The following is a 13,053-nucleotide window of genomic DNA, read 5'->3' on the forward strand; positions in this document are numbered from 1 at the left end:
GGGCGGCGAAAGGGAAGAGGGGGGGGGGCGAGTCGGAGAAGACGGTGGCGGGCAGTTGGAGAAGATGGTGGCGGGCCAGTCAGAGAGGAGCGTAGACAGTGGGCTTTTGCCGGATGTCCCAGACCTGCGTCTTCTTCGGCTGAGTCTTCATGTGGTGGGTCGTCGCCTTCTTGTTGGGCCGAGACGAGCACTCTATCAACGCCGCCGCCGTTCCACGGGGCTGACTTCCTCGCGTCGGCAATCGACGGGGTTGACTTCCACGAGAAAGAAGAATGAAGGGAGAAAATGAAAAACGGATTTAATCCGTTTTCAGATTTTCAGAAAACGACAAAAACGTTTTTGTTTTTATTTTTAAAAAAATTTTGCTCCAAACGCGTTTTTTATCTGCGTTTTCAATTTTTAATCTCGAAAATCGTGAAAAATAGAAATGAAAACAGAAACAAACAAGGCCCATGTTTCTTATAGTGCCAGAGGCCCCGTTTGGTGCAGGATCATATAATATAGTTTTAGGACAATGGATTCGAATGTATAGGAAAATATAGAATTAGATTTTAGTTTAATTCATCCCATGTTTGGTGTTGTGTTATTAGGATGAGGGCATTTTTGTAAACAAAATTTAAAATTTAGAGTTAAATTGTAATTTTTTTTAAATTTAAGGGGCAAAAATATAATTTTAAAAATATTTTACACATATAAATTTACAATTTGACCCGTCAATTTTTTAAAAATTACAATTAAACCCTGAATTTTATAAAAATTTACAAGTAGGTCCCTAAGAGCACCTACAATGCAATACTATAATTAATGTGTCAATTGTAAATTTAACATTTGAGTGTAAAAAAATATCCAATGCAATGCTATTTGTTATGTTAAATTTCCCACTCTGTGATAAATTTTTCACCAAATATAACATATGAAAAATTTGACATTTAATTACTATTGGTTGAAATGTTTATTTTTTCCATGTAATCAATGGAACTTTTGTATTTTTTAATTATTTTAAAAATAAAAATTTACTTTTACAACTTCCAAAGTTTAATAATTATAGGAAAAAATAAATTTGACATTTCAAATAGCATTATGCATTGGAGCAAAAATGAAAATAACATACTGTATCCTAATTTTTTATGTTAAATATATAATTGACGTTAGCATTTATATTAGAGATGGTGTTATGTTGGAGAGGTGACTCTATCTTGGTAAGCTATATTCTTTAATTAGTTGGTTAGTTACAAATAAGACTACAGCTTATTTGTTATAACCGACTTAGTTACTATTAACCATGAATTGGTTAAATGCCTTAACTCTGGTTAGTCTTTAGAGTATAGTATAAATAGATCTCTTGTAATTAAGTTCATTATTAAATGCTCTTGCTTAGTTTTCTTCTGAAGAAAAGGCTGAGTTCATGGGTGTGAAAACTGAGAGGTGAGGAACGAGTGTTTTTGGGAATAGCTCAAGGGTTTGAACAGAGCTTGTATTTTCTGAGAGACATTTGTTGTACCTGTGTGAGATCAAGAGTGTGTAATCGTTTCTTTTCTGGTGATAGTGGATTGTGCTGGGGAATTTCTTCCCTGCCCTTGGATGTAGGGTTTCTCCAAAGCCCGAACCAAGTAAATCGTTTGTGTCTTGATCTTTCTCTGTGCATGTATATTTTCTGGTTGTGTTTGATCTGAAATCAACATTTGGTATCAGAGCTTGGTAAAACAGAGAAGATCAAACCAGGATTTTTTTCCAGAAATCGGAAGAGAAATCAAGAATGGGTTTTACCAAGATTGAAATCGATAAATTCGATGGCCGCGGCGATTTCAACATGTGGAAGAAGAAAATGTGAGTGATTATGGTTCAACAACGATGCGTGAAAGCCATCGACGGTTTTCCTGAAGGTACGAAGGATTCTGACCAAGCAGAGGTAAATGAACTGGCTTTTAGTCTGCTAATCTTGAATCTGTCGGATAATATCTTGAGGCAAGTGGATGAGGAAGACACTGCCTTGAAGATTTGGGCAAAGTTAGATTCTTTGTATGTTAAGAAAACTCTAGCAAAGTTAGATTATCTTTGGAGGATAATCTTGATGATTTTAAGATTATCACGGTGAGCTTGTCGAATATCGGGGAAAAGATTGATGATGAAAATCAAGCAATCATCCTGTTAAATTCCTTGCCTGATTCTTTCAACGATATGAAAACTGCCATGAAGTGTGGGAGAGACTCATTGTCTCTGGAAGATGTCTTGGGAGCACTGAGATCAAAAGATCTTGAGATGAAGTCGAAGAAGAAATCCAATTCAGGAGGAGAAGCTTACAAGTCAGGGGAAGACTAGAAAAAAGGGATCAGTCTAAACCCAGACATAAAAAGCAAGATCTAAATCCAAGCCAAAATCCAACAAAACCTATTGGCACTGCCAGAAAGAAGGTCATATTCGAAGATTCTTCCCTTCAAGAAAAAAGGGTCAAGAAAGTGATCCACAAAAGACAGATTCTGCAAATGTTTCTGAAGGTTTTATGATGGCTGAAGTTCTAACTGTATTGTTAAATGATTCTAGAAGTGAGTGGATCCTTGACTCAGGGTGTACTTTCCATATGACTCCCAGAAAGGATTGGATTATTAACTTCAAAGAAATTGATGGTGGTTCTGTTTTTATGGGTAATAATGATTCCTGTAAAGTGGTTGGCATGGGCTCAGTGGTCTTCAAGATGTGGGACGGTTCTCAAATGAAGATTGAGAATGTAAGGTACGTACCAGAGTTAAGAAGGAATTTGATTTCTCTAGGTACTTTGGATTCTACTGGTTATTCTTATAAATCAGAGAATGGCAACCTCAAAGTAGTCAAGGGATCATTAGTGGTGCTAAGAGGAAAATTGCAACATGGACTCTATGTGTTACAAGGAACAGTAATTGAAGGTATCTTAGCAGCAGCAGTCAAGGACTCAAACGAAACTCTAATCTGGCATAAGAGGCTCGGACACATTGGCAGTAAGGGCTTAACAAAATTGTGCAAACTGGGAGTTTTAGACTCAAAGAAGATAAGCTCCTTAGAAATGTGTGAGACCTGCATTTTTGGAAAATCTCATAGACTCAAGTTTGCTGTAGCAACTCTTCGTGCAAAAGAGATCCTCGAGTACATTCACTCAGACCTATGGGGATCTCCAAAGGTACCTTTCTCCCTATCTAAATCTCAATATTTCATTTCGTTTATTGATGATTATTCTAGGAAAACCTGGGTATTTTTCCTTAGAACTAAGGATCAAGCATTTGAGAAATTTAGAGAGTGGAAGTTGCTGGTAGAACACCAAACTAACAAGAAAATTAAGAAACTTATAACAGATAATGGTTTAGAGTATTGTAATGATAAATTTACTGAATTTTGTAAACAAAATGGTATAGCGAGACATAGGACTTGTACTGAAACCCCACAGCAAAATGGAGTTGCTGAAAGGTTAAATAGGACATTGCTTAACAAAGTGAGATGTATGTTACATGAGTCAGGCCTTGGCCATAAATTTTGGGCTAAGGCCACATCAACAGCTTGCTACCTCATAAATAGATCCCCTTCATCTGTTTTAGATTATAAGACACCTGAACATATATGGACTGCTCGACCTCTTAAGATTACCCACTTAAAACCTTTTGGGTGCATAGCTTATGTGCACAAAAGTCAAGGAAAACTTAACCTAAGAGCCATCAAAGTTGTTTTCTTAGGATATCCAAGAGGGGTCAAAGAGTACAAAGTGTGGCTTATAGAGGACAAGAAGTGTGTAATCAGCTGTGACATCATTTTCAATGAATTGGTATTTTATAAAACTGACCATCCTGTTGAAAAGTTCTCTGAAATTTCAGATGACCAAAATGTAGATGTTTTTACCTTTGAGTTGGGATATGAAGACTTTGCATGTACTTCTAATCAAGGTGGAGCATCCATCTTTGATCAAGGTGGAGAAATAAGGAGTCCCAGGTCTGATCAAAGACAAGATGCATTTCATATTCCAGTTTCTGAACAGGTTACAGATTTGCAAATTGAAACAAGGGGTGACAACCAGTCTCAACATGAAGATGGAGAAGATGCAGATATTGATCTCTCTGGTTACATCCTCTCCAAGGACAGAACTAGGAGAGAAATTAGACCTTCATCCAAGTTTGCACAAGCTGATATGGTCTCACACGCATTAAACATTGGTGACATCATAGAGCTGGAGGAACCCACATCTTTTGAACAGGACTGCAGCAGTAAACACAAGCAAGAATGGCTTCAAGCTATGCAAGAGGAGATGGATTCTCTCATAAAAATGGGATCTGGATACTTGTCAAGAAACCACCAAACAAGAGAGTGGTGGGCTGCAGGTGGATCTTTAAAAGGAAGCCCGGGATTCCTGGAGTAGAACTAGCTAGGTTCAAGACACGTGTAGTGGCAAAGGGGTATTCTCAGGTGGAAGGGGTTAATTACCATGAAGTGTTCTCCCATGTGGTCAAACATTCATCAATCAGGTTGTTATTGGCACTAGTAGCCATGGAAAATTTGGAGCTGCAACAACTTGACGTCAAAACGGATTTTTTGCATGGAAATCTTGATGAAGAAATCCTGATGGAACAGCCAAGAGGATTTATCAAGAATGGAACAGAAGGCATGGTTTGTCTCCTCAATAAGGCCTTGTACGGATTGAAACAATCCCCAAGGCAATGGTACAGGAGATTCGACACCTTTATGCTACAAAATGGTTACAAGAGATCAAATTTTGATCACTGTGTGTACCTGAGGGAAATCAAAACAAACATGTTCATCTATTTACTCATTTATGTAGATGACATGTTGTTAGCTTGTAAAGAAAATCCGAAGTTGACAGATTGAAGGTGATTTTAAAATCTGAATTTGATATGAAGGATTTGGGGGATGTTAGAAGAATTCTCGGAATAGACATCAAAAGGAATAGAGAAAAGGGGACTCTTTCTATCTCTTTAGCAGGATATATTAAGAAGGTTGTGGAACTCTATGGCATGGAGCACGCCAAAGCAGCCTCTATACCTATTCCCTTGCATGTCAAGCTCTGCTCGGTTAAAGATGATCTGTCAAGTGAAGAAGCTGCATTTATGAAGAAAATTCCATATTGTAATGCAGTGGGCAGCATGATGTATGCTATGATTGGAACAAGATCAGATTTAGCTTATGGAGTAAGCTTGGTAAGTAGATTCATGAGTAAGCCATCCAAGGAGAATTGGAATGCTGTGAAATGTATCCTTCGATATCTTATTGGATCTGCAAATGTTGGTTTGGTGTATGGAAGTAACCATGAAGGTGGAGCTGTGATTGAAGGTTTTTGTGATTCAGACTATGCTGTAGATGTTGATAAGCGAAGATCAGTGATAGGTTATGTTTTTACTCTTGGTGGAAACGTAGTCAGCTGGAAATCAAACCTGCAACACATTGTTGCTCTTTCAACAACTGAAGCAGAGTACGTTGCATTGACAGAAGCATTCAAGGAAGCTGTTTGGTTACAAGGAATCACTAAGGAACTGGGAATCAAGGAACATACAGCCACAATCAATTGTGATTTTCAAAGTGCAATTCATTTGGCTAAAAATCATGTGTTTCATGAAAGAACGAAACACATAGATGTTAGATTGCATTTTGTAAGAGAAATCATAACATAAGGGAAAATCAAAGTTGAAAAGATTTTCACTTTGGTTAACCCAGCTGATATGTTAACAAAGGCATTGCCTGTAAGCAAGTTTGAGCAAGGCATGAACTTGTTAGGTATTTTGCCAACTTCCTTAGTGATTGCAGGGTTCCTAGCATTAATCCATTATCAAATCAGAGTCAAGGTGGAGTTATGTTAGAGAGGTAACTCTATCTTGGTAGGCTTGGTTAGTTACAAATAAGACTGCAGCTTATTTGTTATAACCGACTTAGTTACTATTAACCATGGATTGGTTAAATGCCTTAACTCTGGTTAGTCTTTAGAGTCTAGTATAAATAGATCTCTTGTAATTAAGTTCATTATTAAATGCCCTTGCTTAGTTTTCTTCTGAAGAAAAGGCTGAGTTCGTAGGTGTGAAAACTGAGAGGTGAGGAACGAGTGTTTTTGGGAATAGCTCAAGGGTTTGAATAGAGCTTGTATTTTCTGAAAGACATTCGTTGTACATGTGTGAGATCAAGAGTGTGTAATCGTTTCTTTTCTGGTGATAGTGGATTGTGCTGGGGAATTTCTTCCCTGCCCTTGGATGTAGGGTTTCTCTAAAGCCCGAACCAAGTAAATCGTTTGTGTCTTGATCTTTCTCTGTGCATATATATTTTCTGGTTGTGTTTGATCTGAAATCAACAGATGGTCTAATGTATTTCACGTGCTTTAATCAAGAGCTGTTCCATACTTCAGTAAGGGATAACAACATTCCCTTCGAGCGAATTGATAATGGACTGGACAAAGTTTATCCAGTCCTTCACTAAACACAGTATTAAAAAATATTGTGTTTAGTGAAGACGATATCATGTTTATTGCAATCCAATTGTCACGGGAGTCGGGACCACCGCTTGATGGAAAACAACATCAATATCATGTTTATTCATTCTTTCTTTTTCTCACTTTCATTTCTCTTCCATTTCCTTTTATGAAATTTCACTTCAATATTCTTTCTTTTTCTACTTCATTATAGTAATAATTCAGTGTTATTTCTAATCGTTAACTAGTTTGAAAAATTGAGATGATACTCGTGTTTCATCCATCTTATTTGTTTTTTTTAATATAATTAACTCAATAATAATGTGCTCATACTCTTTTTTAATACGACGTTGTGATTCAACCGTCATAGAGATTAGAGTCATACCCTTGTTTAATACGGCGTTGTGATTCGGCCGTCATAGAGATTAGAGAAAAGACAAGTCGCAAGACCTGCCTCATAGAGATTCAATCCGTCTCTCTGGTGATAATGGGTTGTTAAAGATCAAAAGGTTCCTTTTTTGTTAAATCTAAATTGATCTCAGTCTAAATCAGTTTGAATCTAAGATTGATCTTGGGTTTTTTCAGAGTTTGGGTTTGAATATATCTTAGGTGATGTTTAGAATATTAATTCTGCTATAGTTTAAATTCATTGTTTTAGTTTTGCTACAATATTTCTCTCTTAAAAAAATTTGAATTTCAAAAATCATAATTAAGAATTATGATTTGAATCTTGGTTTGAACTCGTATATCAAACGGAACTTTAATTTGTTCAAAGTTTTTTTAATCTAAGTTTGTTTTTAATATTTTGAATCTAAGTTTGAATTTGAGTATGATAAGATCTGTGTTTGTTCATATCTGATGTTTAGGTTGAATTTTAAGGTGTTTTGGGGTCTGCAAATGAAAAAGGTCAAGGAAGAATATGACCAATTTTTAAAATATTATTAGAAAACGTATTAGGCAATTTTAATATTAAAAAAAAGTTTTTTAAAACATTGAATATTTGCATAAAACTATCAAAAACACAAGGTATCAAACTCATATTTTAATAAAACAAAAAGTACCAAAATAAGATTTTTCTTTTTTTTTATGATGTACCAAGTGATAAGAAATGTTTTTAATCAAGCGACACTAAAGTTAGGATAATCTCATAAGTCGGCCACTAAAAATGGCGTTGAAAAGGAACAAGCCCAACCACTTTAAGAAAGCTTTGCTTGGTAGGCGTTGTCTATTCATTCGGACAATGCTCTGAACACGAAAATATGCAGTTCCGCCTAGTGGTGTCAAATGGGCCGGGCCATCCATGGACGGCCCGATCCAGCCCATAATAGTGCCAGATTCAGCACGGCCTGGTACGGTACTGTTATGGGCCGTGCCGGCCCGGCACGTTTGATGGGCTAAGGCTGTGCCTCGGCTTCTTAGCCCGCGGCCTAAGCCCGGCCCTAGCCAGTGAAGGCCTGCTGCCCGGCCCAAGCCCATATTCGGCCCGGCCCAGGCCCGCAAAATGGCCCGCGAGAATGCCCTCCAGCTCATTCTGATTGTGACCGTTTGGGTTGCAATCTAAAAAAACCCTAAAAATCCCCTATAAATACCCCTTAATTCCACCTTAAATCTTACACAATAATTCACTTTCAACTTCTCATCTCACTCTCGTTCTATCTCTCATCTTGTCTCTTTAATTTTGATTCTAAGCTTTTTTCTCGCAATCACTTATTTTCTTACTCTTTCATTTATAAAGTTTAAGTACAATCAATTTCCAAAAAATGGCTGCATCAAACTTTCCTGATTTCACTGCTCTTTCTGAGCTTGGTGATGAACCATTTTTTGATGATGAAATGATGCCTCCCAACCCTAACCCCACTGAACCAAAAAATGCTCCGGTTGATAATGCTTCAGTGCACAATACGGAAGTTGGAGAACGCACCAGGGGAAAAAGACCGTGAACTTCTCCTACATGGCAGCATTTCACAAAGGAGCCTCGACCAAATCTAAAAACAGGTGAAATAGAAATTCATGCAGTATGTAAGTATTTCAAAAAACACTTTTCTAATAAAAAGGGTGGGGGTACTAGTCATCTGGATAGATATTAGAAAGTATGTCTACCATTGCACCAAGATGGGAGTGTGGACTCCCGCTAACAAACACTATCACTCACATCACAAGGGTTGCAAAATTTTACATACGATGCACAATGTGCTCTTAAGGCACTAGCTAAATTTCTAGCTAGTGCCGAATTACCTCTTTCTTTTACAGATGATGCGTCATTCGAAGAACGGCCTTATGCCCGTAATTTAAACGGGTAAGTAGAAACACAACTCGTTCTGATTGTATGAAAGTGTTTTATGCAATGAGACAATCTCTTGTTGATAATTTTAGGACTTTTAAGGCTACTGTATCTTGTACTTCTGATCTACAGGAGGGGTGCAATAAACCTAGATATTTATGCGTCACAGTGCATTATGTTGATGATGAATGGGTTTTACAAAAAAGAATAATAGGTTTCCGTTTATGTCCATATCCTCATAACGCATCAACTATTTTTGGTACAATAATAGAAATTTTTGGGTTTTATGCGTTAGAAAATAAAGTTTTAACTATTACTTTTGATAATGTGTTAGCTAACACGGCTGTAATTAACATGTTGAAACGTAGTTTGAAACCAGCGTTTAGGGGGGAAATTTTTCATCAACGGTGTGCGTGTCACATAATCAATTTAGTAGTTCAGGCAGGAATTGAACATATTTCAGCTAATCTAACAAATATTAGAGAATCTTTATCCTTCATATCTAGTTCTGGAGCTCGGCTCTAAGAATTCAAACAATATTGCAGGAACAGTCAGTTGCGCCCATGAAAGTTCTCAACTGATGTGAGACATAGGTGGAATTCCACCTATTTAACGTTGAAGGCTGCACTCCCGTATTCACAGCTCATCACAACGTATGTAAACAGTAAGAATGATCAACTTTTAATTTTCGATACAAATTGACAGATTGGTAAGTATTTTTTTAAAATTTCTAGCAGTTTTTTACAATGCTATTGAATTACTTTTCAGAGTTTATTATCTTACTGCACATTTAGCTTTACATCAACTATTTAATATTTCAGAAACATTTTCTTATTATAGGGATACAGTACTTTTTAGAAACATAGTTAAGCTAATGGAAACTAAATTTAAAAGTTATTGGTTAGGTTGTCCTATCTTATATGCATTAGCAACCATTTTAGATCCTAGGTGCGGAGTAGATGAGACTGAATCTTTGATAACTGCTACAGTAGAAAATTTAGGTATTGATATGCAACTAACTATTACCGACGCTAGGAAAATGTTAGAAAATTTATTTAGTTTGTATGAAGCAAAATACATCACAGATCAAAAAGAACAGGGAACTTCGACGTCAACTAGCAGTTCAGGGCCTAAAGGCTCGTCATGGAGTTTCTTCAAGAAGAAAGAGAAACGGGCAGGATCGTCGTCAACACAAGTGTCTACCAAACTGGTGAAATATTTTGAAGTAAATTTTGTAATCGATGATGACAAACTAGACATCTTACAGTGGTGGAATAGCAAAACCAATCGTTTTCTAACACTGTCCGTAATAGCTCGTGACATTCTGACAACTTCAATGTCAACGGTAGCATCGGAGCAATGCATCCAACGAGGGGCTAATGTGCATTAAAGACTAGGAAGATGTCAGAAGACGAAAACAACAATACACACATCTTTCAATGCAAGACTATTTTTCTAACTTAGAAATGACAGAATCTTCTAGAAGCACTTAGGTTTTGTAATTTACTATTCCTAAAATACTGCACTCTTTTTTCCTTCGCTAAGGTTTTGTCCCGATCTCCCCACGGGTTTTACTTGGCAAGGTTTTTAACGAGCCAGTCATTTATGTGTATTTATTTGTATTATCTCAATTCAATAAAATCACACCTTTTAGGGGCATATGATATATTTTCTTTTTTTTTAATTAAATTTTTAAAAAAAATACAAGGGTCAGGGCCGGCCCGTGAAAGGCCTGGGCCCAAGCCCGGCCCTGGCCCTTATGGACTAGGGTCGCAGGCCTGGACCGGGCCTGAGATTTTCTCCTCAGCCCCGGCCTTGTACTGTGTAGGGTCGTGCCAGGTACGGCCCAAACCCGCCACGGGCCTGGGGTCGGACGCGCCATGCCGGCCCGGCACAGCACGTTTGACAACTCTAGTTCGGCCCTCTTCTCCCATGCTAAGTTATAGGTAGCGCCATAGAAAGCACGGACGAGCCAGAAAGGGAAACTTGCACGTGTGGTTCTGGCTAGGGACCCTGGTATATTGCATTAATTTGTGTAGGTCCTGGTAATTCGAGTAAGATTGTCATGGCGCAAAAGCATATATGGGTGGCTATTCCCTTAGTCCCAAATGTCTAATTCAGCTTAACTGATTTCAGAAAAATTCTCATTTAATAGTGTCTTTATGGTATATCTGAACATGCGCACGTACCGTAGATGAACTTTGAACAAAATAGTGTTTTCATGTTTGCAAATTTAGCTCAATAACAAGGAACATATTTAAAAAGATTTTTGACATAATAGACGTACAAATTATAGCTCTAAATTTGGTACTATTGATGAGAACACAGAATCAATTATTCAATCTTTTTTCTTTATAATTATTATGCCAGTTTCATTACTGCCAAGTAGAAGTGCTTTATAAAACTAGTAGGCTTACCACTAGTGCCATTTTGTGTGTGTGTGTGTTTGGTATGACTAGTGCCAAACATTTGCACCATTGGGGTGTTTACCAATTATTAGTATGAAGTTTTACTTTTACCCAGTCACTCATGACTTAAAACTCCAAGTTAGCATCACCAATATCAAATACAGGTGTGTTTACCAAATTAGCACCTAGTCTTTCTTTTCAACTTTTTTTTTCCTTTGCGTCTCTTAAGGCCTGTTTGGTTCATACTTTCATATCAGTAGATTCTTGATTATGACATTTAAAATTCAAATTTTTTATTAGAGCGAAACACCATAATGTAATTAAAATTATGAATTTAAACATAATGAAACCAACGGGCCATTATTCTCCTTTCCGTATTGGCCGGTACTGTTATTAGTGCCAATTCACCGGACTAACAATTGGTTTTTTTTTTCAAAAAAAAATTTAAGATGCGGCATAAATCCACTTAGTTTCATAGTACATACTGTAATGTTGTAGTTTTTTTTCAAAAAAAAAAAGTTATAGGGGTAGAGGGTGGTGTACTCGGGGAGTCTCGGAGGCCCGTTTAGTTTGTTAATTCGAGTTGAGATATAACTTTATGTGAGAATTTTTTACTGTAATAAAAAATTAGATGTGACTGTTTCTGAGAGCTTTTTACTGTAGTAAAACTCGAATTCTAAACTTAAATCGGTGAAATGAATAGGCCATACTTATAAATTCAACAACACTATGCAAAAGAAACCAATTTGATTGAAAGGTTTCAGAGAAATGCAAATGATTCTGTCTAATGCATTTTGGAAACTGGAATGACACCAAACTAAACACAAAGGATGGTAGTCAAACTAAATTCATTTCCAATTGCCAAATTTTGTTTTATTTACTTGTGAAACAACAAAATTACAATAAAGCATTTCTATCAACAACAAAAAAAAACATTAAAACAAGCTGTGTACTATCATCTTACATAAAGCTTCAAATACAAGAGGAAGATTATATGATCCAAAAATAGAATACAGAGGAGACGAAGGAAGCCCTACAAGCTTAAACTAGATTAAACGCACTTTCGAAGAGAAATGCTTCGCCGCAGCGACCATGTCCGCCTCTGGCCCGGTCGACGACGAAGCATTTCTCCTCTTCACATTATCATCTGCAGCAGATCCAAAGAAGCACCAAGCAAACAACACTAATATTGAACTACTGGTCTCTTTATTGTTTTTGTTAGCCATTCCTTCTTTGTTCAATGTGACCTTGATATAAAAACCAAGAACAGATTAGAGGAAAAAGAATGTGTTTTAATCACACAAGCCTTTTTTCTTTTTATTCTTCTTCTGAAAAGAGATCACGCAAGTTTATAAGCAGCAAACTAATTCGAAACAATATGGAAGCACTGAAAATTTGGTGGAATCTGCTTTGCTTTTTTGAGCTCTATGGAAACCAGCCCATCTGTTTAGCCTTATATAAAGCTGAAAATTACTTGATGAGAAAGCAAACTCCAACGTGAATTCCAAGTTTTTTTTTTTTTTTTTTTTTTAAAAAGGAAAATTCCATGTTAAAATTGAGAAAGACCCCTGCAAGTAAGTTGAGGGTTTCTTTATGGTTTTTCGGTGACGTTTTTCCACAGCTGGCTCCACAACTACGACACTAATCTTACGTCATTCTGTGAGAATCTTTGGAAGCTACCTGTTGAAAATTGGAAGTGAAAAAGACAGAAACTGTTCTTGTGCTTGTTCTCCAAGTTCATTGCTAGGATGCGTACATGCAGCTTTAAAATCACTCTCGCCCAATTTTCCTATAAATTATTGTTTATTCTTGTATCCAAATAATATGTAAATCAGGTTTGTTTTTATCCTTAACAACGCCCAATAAAATGGTGTTCTATTTAGAGTCGCTATTGTGTTCTATTTAGAGTCGTTAATTTTATATTGGACAAATCGAAC

The sequence above is a fragment of the Morus notabilis genome, unplaced genomic scaffold (assembly GCF_000414095.1).
Source record: "Morus notabilis unplaced genomic scaffold, ASM41409v2 Scaffold73, whole genome shotgun sequence".
Classification (NCBI taxonomy): Eukaryota; Viridiplantae; Streptophyta; class Magnoliopsida; order Rosales; family Moraceae; genus Morus; species Morus notabilis.